This window comes from Staurois parvus, unplaced genomic scaffold (genome assembly GCF_062004578.1).
Source record: "Staurois parvus isolate SC_StPar_1 unplaced genomic scaffold, SC_StPar_1.0 ptg002027l, whole genome shotgun sequence".
In the NCBI taxonomy this organism is placed as follows: domain Eukaryota; kingdom Metazoa; phylum Chordata; class Amphibia; order Anura; family Ranidae; genus Staurois; species Staurois parvus.
Window position 1 is genome coordinate 114282 of NW_028319823.1, and position 13533 is coordinate 127814.

At 44.2% G+C, this 13533-nt stretch overlaps 1 protein-coding gene across 1 annotated transcript in view; it reads right to left on the bottom strand.

Moving 5' to 3' along the window:
- The window catches only part of LOC149432959 (syntaxin-binding protein 5-like), a 102186-nt gene that overhangs the window by 30095 nt on the left and 58558 nt on the right, over positions 1–13533 (bottom strand). The gene's annotated exons all lie outside the window — the stretch shown is intronic.

A 13533-nucleotide genomic window follows, 5' to 3' on the forward strand; every position in this document is an offset into this window, starting at 1 on the left:
CCGCCCTCTGTATATATCCTGTGTTTTGTGTTAAAATAAAAAGAGTTGGCTTCCTGTATTAAGAAGAGCTGGGTGCTGTCTGTTTCCTGAGGGATTTCAAGGGTGTGGTCCGTGGATGGTGTTCGGATAGGGGAAGCTGCGGTATAACGGAATATACCCAAGTGCGGTCGGGTACCGGTTCCGTTACAGTGCTGTTCTAACGGGAGCGTTTGCGTCGCGGCAAAACGGACGCCTCTGGTCGAGTCAGGAGGCGTTGAAGCCTCCTATTCTAGTCTATGGTGCCGCTCCGCATTTGCGGTGCGGTTGCGACTCGGTTGCGGGGGGTTTGCAGAGCGGTAACACCATTCAAACTGCATTATAGGCATTTGTGGGGCATTTTTAATGCTCAGCAAATGCCTAGCAACCGCTGCTAAACCGCACATGCGGCGTTTGCCGAGCGTTAAAAAACATTCGGCAAACGCCGGACCAACGCTTGCCAAACGCTATAGGGGAGTTTGGCAAGCGTTGGTAAAACAGCCGAGTGTGAACGAGCCCTAACTCAGTTTCTGAAAGGTTTCCGGCACCCTCTGTGTGCTTACATTAGAAGGCTAAAACACTGACACATCCCTGATGCCAGAAGAAGCAAGGAAGGAGAAAGCTGCAACGTCAGTGCCTCTGTTGTGAACTTTAAAGTAGAATTCCAGCCGAACACTAACTAGTCCTAAAAATGTTCCCTCCCCCTCCTACTCCCTATGATCCCTATTATGTATTTTCAGTCCGCTCCAGTCACATGATCCTCTGTGTCAGCGATGCGTTGCAGTAACTGCAATGTGTGTTGCACTGCAGAGCCATTCATGGAGTGGAGTTGTGGAGTAGCTGCTAAGGCGCCTACAATACACAACATAGTGTGTGTGTTGTGGTGTGCTCTGTTGCCAAAAATACTGAGGGTTTTTTTTTTAATTAATTAATGTGTACTGCTAGGGCTTATAATGTGTACTTGTCTCAATTAAGAGCACTAAGTGTCATTTCTGTCCACTGCCTTGTTCCTCCACTATCAGCATGAGTCTCTTCTGACAAGTTTTCCTGACATCAAGAGAAAAATTGTGATGAGGGGGGCACAGCCTGTGATTGACAATTTCAGCTCTTGGGGGGGGTCCCTTCCCTCCAATCAGCTCTCAGAACTCTCACTGATGTAACTTCAACTTCCTGCTCCCTGCTTTTCAAGCTGAGAGATCCTGTGTACATTCTGCACTTTGAATGGATGTAGGGGACAGAAGGGTGTAGATAAACAGGTACAACCTATGTAGGATGTTATGTTTAATCTCTGCGTACCACCTGAGGCCAGTCAATTCACTGGGTATGTGTAAGGGTTTACAACCACTTTAATGCCTAACGCATCATGCTTTAATGCAATACATAATGTAACTGAGCGCTGAGAATGAATTGCTCCTCAGTGACAGCAGCCACAGAGGTGAATGAGGGATTTTTTTAAAGCTCTTTTACTACTTGGTAAGAACATAGAAAGCTTTATTGTCCATATCCTGATTACAGGTATTGCTTTGGTTTCAAACTGAGAGAGTTTGAACTCTAAGTAACAAAGTGAAACCACGATCCAGTGGGAAGGGGGGCGAAGACACCTTGTAGCGCCTGCTGTTGGGCAACTCTTTCAAAAGATTAACATGGGTAATATTTTTACTATTCATGTCTTACTGGGATTTTATTCCAAAAAAGTATAAAGACAGACATACAGTGATACGCAGGTTAACAACAAACAAGACCCACAAAACGGAATATTTTGTTGTGTGTCCTTTTATTCTAAAGAACAGAAAGTAGCGCCATGGAGTGGACAGACCTTCACACTACATTTGGTCTGTGGCCTTACAAAGGTCTCCAAACTCACCGGTGACTACTAACATCCTTACAAATAACATTTGAGAATAGATTGCTCCATGTATCACCGGGGGACACTCAGTACTTCTCCAGCTCGTGTACAAGATTGCAGGGTGGTAGTCCAGCATTTAGGGGTTATAACAGGTGGCGAGGACGGGATACAACGCCTCCTAATTCCCTGTCAAATGCTCCCCAAAGTGTGATCTGAATGCAGATTACGAGAGCAAAGCTTGAGTGAACAAGCCTTTAATGTTTTATTTCTTTTATTTTCACCTGGGGATCCTGCTACTAAAACAGTTTTTAACTCATTGTACTCTATCTTTGGAGGGATCTAGTGTAAATGAGGCCTGGACAGCTCAACTACACCCTTCATGTCAGGGCTCTGTCCTCGGCAGAGGTGTTAGGAGACCTGGCACCCCTGCCAATACCTTGCATGGCCGCAGAAGTTCACACCTGTTCAAATTTGGTGCCAAACGGCCTTTATAAGGAAGCCCTGCCCTACTCTCAGGTGCTGGTTGATCTCTGGCTTCCCAGTACCTTGTTCCTGTGCTACTGTGATCTGTGATTTCCTGATACTGACTCGGCTTGCTCTTGGACCTGTCTTCTCTGCTTAACCCCTGATCTGACCTCAGCTTGGCTTACAGATACTCTCTCGCGCTCCTCTGTGTATGACCTCGGCTATCCCATCTGACTATGTCTGCTCTGATCCCCACCTGGTACCTGACCTCGGCTTTGAACCGGCTATCCTGTGATCCTCGGTTTCCCGGAAGGCTTGCATACCTCGTACAAGCACCACCCGTCTGCAGACCCCATCTCAGTACATCAGCTTTGCTCCTGGGTGGACCACCAACGAGCACTCCTACAGGCGACCTGTGCCACTTTGGGCCTCACTCCTGCTGTCCCACTCTCAAGGGAGTCTGGAACTTAGCCGAAAGGGAAGCCCTCTCTCCATTGGCCTCTAACACCAGGTACGTGATACTTTAGTACACGGGTATTCAGTGCCCGAGGGCCTGGGGTCAGTAGGGGGCCCCATGAGATGCCCCTGGTACCTTTTTCATAGGCTTTTTTGAGTTTGGGCAAGGACACAGGGGCCCCATGATACCCTATTGCCCGGGGACCCCATGAGTTGTCAGTCTGCCCCTAATTCAGGATTTTCTATTCATGAATCAAGCAATAGAAAAAGTAATACCTCCCTGATTAGCAGAAACACCCAGAGCTCCAAGGTGGGGAGGAAAACCATCAGGAGCTAAAGCAGGGAGGTGTCACTGCTGGTGTCCCCAAGTAAAAAAAGAAGTCAGAAGGTGTCTCAGCCAACTACCCTCCACTTCATGTTGCTCTGTCTGTAATAGGATTCCCACTAGCACCTGACATGTTCATCACTATAATATATACGATTCTTAAAAGATTACTTAAATGTTGATATTGTTCATGATTTGCTTTGTCTGAAGTCTGCCTGTAGAAGGCAGTACAACAAATCCTATTCCATTGGGCTTGCCTGCTTAAAAAAATTCCAAGGCCTACGCCATACAAAAGTGAATGAAGATTAACTGCTACATTCATCTTTCATATGGCGTCCTCCCGGAGGGACGAAGTGTTCGCCCGGCCGCCATTTGGCCACAGGCCGGGCGGCAACTGGTTAATAACACCAGACCAGATCAAATACCATACCGTTTTAGATGAAGTGACAGCATAAACAAAGACACTATCTGGCCAATTGATAAATTGAAAATATAACCTTTATTCAGATATATATATAAAATGTATGCTCAGCCGTAATCAATGCCTATTGGAGTGGAATGTACGGCGCACAACAATATGACTGGATACCATTACAATTGTTTACCTTCAATCCAAATGGTTAATACCACCAGACCAGACCAAATACCATACCATACCATACCGTTTGTTTGGGGCGAAACAGGTAGAGTTTCTTTTTTTTCTTTTCTTTGGCTCTCAAGACAGTGAGGTATTTTTGACTGGATATGGTGATGTATGGGGTTTGTCCATTAGAGGCTGACATTAAGGCCCATGGATGAGTGTACCCGTATTACATATCTGTAGCAAGACAATTTATACTATCTAATTAGTTTTGTCCATGGGGTAACTTAATTTCCTTAACCACCTCCCGTCCGGCCGTTGAATATAAATGGCCGGACAGGAGCAGTGCAGGGTCAGGTGGCCGTTTATAAAGGGCCTCCCCGCCCCCTGCTTGTGCGCACTCCCTGGGAGCGTGCAACACCGCAATCTGGTGCCCGCTGTGTCCTCCGGACACAGTGGAACACCGATCGTCGTACGGGACCTCTCTGCGAGGTCCCGATCATGTGATCACCGATTGGCCAATCAGTGATCACATGCAGAGTAGTAAGCAAGATGTCACTTGTGACATCATTGCTTACTACGTGTGAAATCTGTGAATGATCACAGAGGTCACATGGTACAAGGCTATTCACAACAGCCTTGTGCCATGTGACCAATCACAGCTTACGCAGTAGTTCTCAATGATTGCAAGAATGCAGCCAGAGAGAAGGAGAAATTATTGCTTTTACAGCCTTTATGGGTGGAAAAGCAATCAGTGTAAAGAAAAATCTTCATCACCCCCCCCCCCCCCCCAAGTAGTACAGTGTCACAATGGTGACACTGTACTGCTAGGGTGACAGTATGTAAAAAAAACAAACAAGAAAAACATAAATAATAATATAAAAAAAATAAAATAAAATGTTTAAAAATGATAATTTTTGGTTATAAACTAATTTGGGTTTTTTTTTTTTAATAAATAGATAATGGCATAAATTTTGGCCAAGACTTATGATGAAAGATTATTTATTTGCAAAATGTTATAAGAAAAACACCTTTTTCAAAATCTTTGGACTTTTTCATTTACTGTACATAGCAAAAAAAAAAAAATCCCAGTGGTGAATAAATACCACCAAAATAAAGCTTTATCTGTCTCAAAAAAATGCTAAAAAATTCATATGGGTACAGTGTTGCATGACCGCGCAATTGTCATTCAAAGTGTGATAGTGCTGAAAGCTGAAAATTGGCCTGGACTGGAAAGGGGGGGAAGTGTCCGGACTGAAAGGGGGTGAAAGTGTCCGGACAGGAAGGGGGTGAAAGTGTCCGGACTGGAAGGGGGTGAAAGTGTCCGGACTGGAAGGGGATGAAAGTGTCTGGACAGGAAGGGAATGAAAGTGTCCGGACAGGAAGGGGATGAAAGTGTCCGGACTGGAAGGGAATGAAAGTGTCCGGACTGGAAGGGGATGAAAATGTCTGGACAGGAAGGGGATGAAAGTGTCCGGACTGGAGGGGGGGGGAAAGTGTCTGGACTGGAAGCGGGTGAAAGTGTCCGGACTGGAAGGGAGTGAAAGTGTCCGGACTGGAAGGGAGTGAAAGTGTCCGGACTGGAAGGGAGTGAAAGTGTCCGGACTGGAAGGGGGTGAAAGTGTCCGGACAGGAAGGGGATGAAAGTGTCCGGACAGGAAGGGGATGAAAGTGTCCGGACTGGAAGGGGATGAAAGTGTCTGGACAGGAAGGGGATGAAAGTGTCTGGACAGGAAGGGGATGAAAGTGTCCGGACTTGAGGAGGGGGAAAGTGTCTGGACAGGAAGGGGATGAAAGTGTCTGGACTGGAAGGGGATGAAAATGTCTGGACAGGAAGGGGATGAAAGTGTCCGGACAGGAAGGGGATGAAAGTGTCCGGACAGGAAGGGGATGAAAGTGTCTGGACAGGAAGGGGATGAAAGTGTCCGGACTTGAAGTGGTTAACAGAGATTGTATATTCAAGCTGATAGGCTTATGATCAAACTATAGTGTCTTTTTTTTTTATGCCGTCACTTCATCTAAAACGGTATAGTATTTGATCTGGTCTGGTGTTATTAACCATTTGGATGGAAGGTAAACAATTGTAATTGTATCCAGTCGTATTGTTGTGTGCCGTACAGTCCACCCCAATAGACATTCATTACAGCTGAGCATACATTTTATAGATATCTCAATAAAGGTTATATTTTAGATTTATCGATTGGCCAGATGGTGTGTAGGGACACGCACCCTCGTCTGGCATAGATTTGTTATTTACCAAAGATGATGATTTACAATTAGGACTTAGTTCAATAGTACATTCATCTTCCACCTAACATCCTTAAACACTCTATGGCCAAAAGTTTGTGGAAACCTGAACCCAACATGTACTATTCAGCCAGCCTTGTGGCAACAGTTTGGTGAAGGCCCTTTTCTTTTCCAGCATGATCATACCCCTGTACAGAAAACCAGCTCCATAATGACATAGTTTGACCAGTTTGCTGTGAAGGAACTCCAGTGGTCCTCACAAAGCCCTGGCTTCAACCTAAATGAACACCTTTGGGATGAACTGGAAAGCCAATAATTGTGAACAAGGTCTTCTTATCCAACATCAGTACCTGACCTGATAACTGCTCTTTTGGGTGAATGGGTATAAAATTTCCACAGACACACTTCAAAATATTTTGGAAAGACTTCCCAGAAGAGTGTAGGCTGTTAAAGATGTAAAACTCTAGTGGGCAACTTCACAATAATGGCCGTAGTATTGGAATGGGATGTCCAACAATCTCATACAGGAATGATGATCAGGTGTCCAAAATTGTTTTGCCATATAGTGTAACTGTGAGTGAATTCAGACTTCGGTGCAATTGTTACCAATACCCAAATAACTCATTTAAAAGCCTTTTTGTCTTTCTTAACCACATATCATCAAGTCATCTTCAAATTGCAGAATCCTGGGGAGTTACCCAGCTAAGGTTATGTGTAACATCACCAGGAAGAAGGAATAATGTCACGTTAGGTGAGGCCAATATAAAAAAATGAAAATACAACAGAGCAAGTCAAGGAGGTCTACAGGGAAAAAACTAAATACTACATCTTCTAGACACAACTACTTTGTACCACGTGCTGGAAGGAAAGACACAATACTAGTACAGAGCAAGGGACACACTACTACTTGTGGTCTTACCTTTCTCTGGCCACGAGTTAGAAGAAGAATAGTGGTACTCGTCATTTGAGAATACACTGACTCCATGTAATTGATGAAGCATTGTCCGCCTGGATATGTAACCTACTGCTACAAGAGCCATGTACAGCAAAAGGACAGCAACAATTGAAGCAACAATTATTGGCACACAGATTAAAAACAAAACTCACAATTACCTACTACCTGTGAAATACAAAACATCAAATATAGAAAAAAGTCTTCTGCACTTGAGACATTCCCATGTCTACCTCCTAGAATTATTGTCCGACCTCTACCAGGACCTCTATAAAACTAATTTCCAGTTATAAAAAATGCTCTTTCCCTCTCCTCCTACCCATAAGAACCCTCCTCCAACTGACTGTTCTATCACTTTCTCCTACCCCTAAGAACTCTTCTATGCTCCTCCTCCTCCACCTGATCACATCATCCCTCTCCTCCTACCCATAAGAACCCTCCTCCAACTGACTGTTCTCTCACTTTCACCTACCCATAAGAACTCTTCTATGCTCCTCCTCCACCTGATCACGTCATCCCTCTCCTCCTACCCATAAGAACCCTCCTCCAACTGACTGTTCTATCACTTTCTCCTACCCCTAAGAACTCTTCTATGCTCCTCCTCCTCCACCTGATCACATCATCCCTCTCCTCCTATCCATAAGAACCCTCCTCCAACTGACTGTTCTATCACTTTCTCCTACCCCTAAGAACTCTTCTATGCTCCTCCTCCACCTGATCACGTCATCCCTCTCCTCCTATCCATAAGAACTTCCATTTTAACAGAGATGGAGAAGTCAGATAGAGATGAAGAATGTAAGAATTCCTAAAGATAAATGGAGAGAGACAGAGCAGTCAGGTGAATAAAAGATTTCCTATGAAGAGTCAAATGAAGAAGTCTCAACCTCACTGCTCAATGCTTCACCCTCTATCCATAAGAACTCTTCCATTTTCCTTTTCCACCTGTCAGCTCCATACCTATCCTACATATATGATCTCTTTTGTTCCCCTTCTCCACCTGTCAGCTCCATCCCTATCCTATATATAAGATCTCTTCTATTCCTCTTCTCCACCTGTCAGCTTTATCCCTATCCTACATATAAGATCTCTTCCATTCCTCTTCTCCACCTGACTGCTTCATCCCTCTCATCCTATCCAAAAGAACCGTTGCGTTCCTCTTCTTCACCTGACTACTTTACCATTCTCTTCCTACCAAAGAGATTTCTTCCATTCATCTTCTCCCCTGACTGCTCCTTCCCTCTACTTCTACCAAGGAGAAAACTTCAATTCCTTTTTTTCCACCTGACTACTCCATGCCTCTACCCTACCCATAAGAGCTTTTGCACTCCTCTTCTGCATCTGATTGTACCATCCATTATCTCCAATCTATAATAAATTACTCATTCTCCTTCTCCACCTGACTGTTCTGTCCTTCTCCATACACCCATAAGAATCTTCCAATCCCCTTCTCCACCTCGCTGCTCCAACAATCTCCCCATACCCATAAGAACAATTCCATTCCTCTTCTCCACACGTCAGCTCACTCCCTATCCTACATATAGGATCTGTTCCATTCCTCTTGTCCACCTGACTGCTTTATCCTTCTCGTCCGATCCAAAATAACTCTTGCATTCCTGCTATTGTTCTACTCCTGCCAAAATGATTTCTTTCATTCATCTGCACCTGACTGCTCCATCCTACCCATACCCTCTTCTCCTACCGATAAGAACTTCCATTCCAATAGAGAGATGCAGAAGTCAGATGAAGGTGGAAAATGGAAGAGTTCCTAAACACGGGGAGAGAGATAGACAGGACAGGCTGCACCTGTCAGCTCAATTCCTATCCTACGTATATAATATATATTCCATTCCTCTTTTCCACCTGACTGCTTCATCCCTTTAATCCTAGCCAAAAGAAACCTTCCATTCAATCCTCTTCACCTGACTGCTCCTTCCCTCTCCTTCAACTCAGGAGAAATCTTTAAATCCTTTTTTCCACCTGACTAATCCACCTGACTGATCCATGCCTCTACCCTACCCATAAGAACTCTGGATCTCCTCTTCTCCACTTAATTGCACCATTCCTCACCTCCAACCCATAAGAACATATCTATTCCTCTTCTTCACTCGACTGTTCCAACTATCTCCATATACCCATAAGAACTCTTCCATTCCTCTTCTCCACCTCACTTCTCCAATTATCTCCCCATACCCATTAGAACTCTTCCACCTGTCAGCTCAATCCCTATCCTACTTATCCCTCTTGTCCTATCCAAAAGAACTCTTCATTTTCTCCACCTGACTGCTCTTCCCCTCTCCTTCTACCCAAAATAAATCTTCAATTCCTTTTTCCACCTGACTGCTCCATGCCTCTAACCTACCCATGATCACTCTTGCACTCCTGTTCTTCACCTGACTGTACCATCTCTCACCTCCAACCCATAAGAACTTATCCTTTCCTTTTCTCCACTTTACTGTTCCATCCATTTCCAAACACCCATAAGAACTCTTCCATTCCACTTCTCCATCGCAATGCTCCAACCATCTCCCCATACCCATAGGAACCCTTCCATTCTTCTTCTCCACCTGATTGCTCCATTCCTTTCCACCTACTCAAAAAACCTCTTCAATTCCTTTTCTCCATCTGACTGCTCCATCCTTCTACTACTCATAAGGGATCTTCCATTCCTCTTCTCCACCTGACTGTTCTGTCCATCTCCATATGCCCATAAGAACTCTTCCATTCCCCTTTTCTACATGACCACTCCAACTATCTCCTTATACCAATGAGAACTCTTCCATTCTTTTCTCCACCTCACTGCTCTTACCATCTCCCCATACCCATAAGAACCCTTCCATTCTTCGTCTCCACTTGATTGCTCTGTTCCTTTCCACCTACTCAAAAAACTATTCAATTCCTCTTCTCCATCTGACTGCTCCATCCTTCTTCTACTACTCATAAGGGATCTTCCATTCCTCTTCTCTACCTGACTGTTCTGTCCATCTCCATATACCCATAAGAACTCTTCCATTCTTTTTCTCCACCTCACTGATCCAACCATCTCCCAATACCCATAAGAATTCTTCCATTCCTCTTCTCCACCTCACTGCTCCAACCATCTCCCAATACCCATAAGAATTCTTCCATTCCTCTTCTCCACCTCACTGCTCCAACCATCTCCCAATACCCATAAGAATTCTTCCATTCCTCTTCTCCACCTCACTGCTCCAACCATCTCCCAATACCCATAAGAATTCTTCCATTCCTCTTCTCCACCTCACTGCTCCAACCATCTCCCAATACCCATAAGAATTCTTCCATTCCTCTTCTCCACCTCACTGCTCCAACCATCTCCCAATACCCATAAGAATTCTTCCATTCCTCTTCTCCACCTCACTGCTCCAACCATCTCCCAATACCCATAAGAATTCTTCCATTCCTCTTCTCCACCTCACTGCTCCAACCATCTCCCAATACCCATAAGAATTCTTCCATTCCTCTTCTCCACCTCACTGCTCCAACCATCTCCCCTTATCCATAAGAACTGTTACATTCTTTTTCTCTACCTCACTGCTCCATCCCATTCCTCCCACCCAAAAAACCTTTTCCATTCTTCATCTCCATCTGACTGCTCCATCCTTCTCCTACTCATAAGAAATCTTCCATTTTGCTTCTTCACCTGACTGCTCCATTACTCTACACTACCCATAATAGCTATTCCATTTCTCTTCTGTGTCTACACTGGCTGCTCCCATCCCTCTTCCGCTACTATAAACACTGAAGGTATGTTCTGTATGTAATTTCCAGAGGTAGGGGTACTTCCTGCCTAATGTGTGCAGCTGTGTGTTGAGAGACATGTAAAAGGCACTACGCAGGAGTTTTACATTTGCTACCACTCTGCTCATCACTGAGATCAAATTTTAGCTAATCACTCCTAAATTGCACTAACAGCTGATAAATGCCATGTGATTTGTGGGAAGGGTGGGGGATCTATGTCTTTTTAAAGATGCAGGATTCTGCTGGCAAAGGACTGCTATAGTGGACAAATACTAGTCCATCCAAAACTACTTGCCCATCTACAGGGTGACAATGCCATTGTGAATTTGTGAATGAACACTATTGTCACCCTTTAACTAAATGGAACATTAGTGGATCTACTGGCAGAATCAACAGCTGATAAAACCAAGTTACGGGGGGACCTAAAATAAACATATGTGTCTTTTTTTATTTAGTTTTATTGTAGTCAGTAGTTTTTAGGTGTTCTGTGGATTAAAAGGGGGGGGGGGGTGTTATGGGGTTGAGGGAAGCAAATTCCAGTTATCTGTTGGGGGGGATTTGTTGTACCGTGCTGACTAGAGTTACTAATGGGTTGGGAGGGTGCACTAGGCTCTGACCATACTGATGGATGGGTGTTAGGGCGCCTATGGACACAGGAGGCAATTGGACGCACTGGCACGATCCCAGCACCCTTGGCTTAAACTCTCTGCACTCTCTTCTTACACATTTATCTGAATTGGGAGACTGGAGACTGAAGGTTGCCAGTGCTCCTTACCACAAATGGAGAACAAGCCATCAGAAATGTGTTTTTCTAACCTGTCCAATCCAGGATGTGGTGTTGTACTTCAGAAGAGGAGATTAAGGGGGGATATGATCTCCATGTATAATACATAAGGAGGGATATGATCTCCATGTATAATACATAAGGGGGATATGATCTCCATGTATAATACATAAGGGGGGGGGGGGTATGATCTCCATGTATAATACATAAGGGGGGATATGATCTCCATGTATAATACATAAGGGGGGGGTATGATCTCCATGTATAATACATAAGGGGGGATATGATCTCCATGTATAATACATAAGGGGGGATATGATCTCCATGTATAATACATAAGGGGGGGATATGATCTCCATGTATAATACATAAGGGGGATATGATCTCCATGTATAATACATAAGGGGGGATATGATCTCCATGTATAATACATAAGGGGGGGTATGATCTCCATGTATAATACATAAGGGGAGATATGATCTCCATGAATAATACATAAGGGGGGGATATGATCTCCATGTATAATACATAAGGGGGGATATGATCACCATGTATAATACATAAGGGGGGATATGATCTCCATGTATATTACATAAGGGGGGATATGATCTCCATGTATAATACATAAGGGGGGATATGATCACCATGTATAATACATAAGGGGGGATATGATCTCCATGTATATTACATAAGGGGGGATATGATCTCCATGTATAATACATAAGGGGGGGTATGATCTCCATGTATAATACATAAGGGGGGATATGATCTCCATGTATAATACATAAGGGGGGATATGATCTCCATATATAATACATAAGGGGGGGATATGATCTCCATGTATAATACATAAGGGGGGATATGATCTCCATGTATAATACATAAGGGGGGATATGATCTCCATGTATAAATACATCAGTGGTTCATATAGTGAACTCGGTGTAGAGTTATTCACCCTGAGATCATCACAGAGGACAAGGGGGCGCTCTTTATGTCTGGAGGAAAGGAGATTTAGTCTCCAAACACGGAAAGGTTTCTTCACAGTGAGAGCTGTGAGAATGTGGAATAGACTCCCTCAGAGTTGGTTGTGGCCAGCTCAGTGGATTGCTGTAGGAAAGTCCTGGATTCTTTCTTGGATACACAGAATATAACTGGATATAATATTTATAGGGAAAGTTGATCCAGGGAATATCCGATTGCCTCTCGGGGGATCAGGAAGGAACTTTTTTTCCCAGCGGGAGCAAATTGGATCATGCTTTGCTGTTTTTTTTTTGCCTGGATCAACTGTGGGAGTAGGATTATAACTTTTTTTTTTCTATGGTTGAACTGGATGGACTTTTGTCTTTTTTTCAGCCAGACTAACTATGTTACTATGTGCTTGGCTGGATTAGCTCTCAAGAAGGGGGCACGTACCCCAAAACGTGTCAGCCTTCCAACTGTGTGATACATGATCAGATGTCATCGCCTTACGGCTAGAGTTGGTATTTGATACACCTGTTTTTTCTAGTGTATGTGAGTATGCAAATGTCTTTTGGATCCAATAAACATTTATGGTGGTAATGCAGTAGGCCGGAGGTCTCCAAACTTTCTAAACAAAAGGGCTAGTTTACTGTCCTTCAAACCTTAGGGGGGCTAGACTGTGGCCACTAGGAGTAGAAAAATCGCTCACATCAGTGGGAAAAGAACAATGCCGCATTGTTGGTATCAGTGGGAGGAATCATGTCCCATCCTTGGTGTCAGAGGAGAAATTGTGCCCCAATGTTGGCGTCATTAGAAGGAATTGTGCCCCTTCATTTTTGTCATTGTGAGAAATTGTGCTCCATTGTTGGTGTCATTAGGAGGAATTGTACCCCATCATTTCTGTCACTGGGCCCCATTGTTGGTGTCATTGGGAGAAATTGTGTCCCATCGTTGGTGTCAGTGGGAGGAATTGTGTCCCATCATTGGTGTCATTGGGCCCCATTCTTGGGGTTAGTGTGGGAATTATGCCTCTTAGTTGGTATCAGTGATTGAAACCGTGCCCCAAGGGCTGGATAAAAGCAAGCAAAGGGCTGCAGTTTTGAGACAACTGCAATAGGCATTTGTAATAAACTCTGCATGTCTGCCA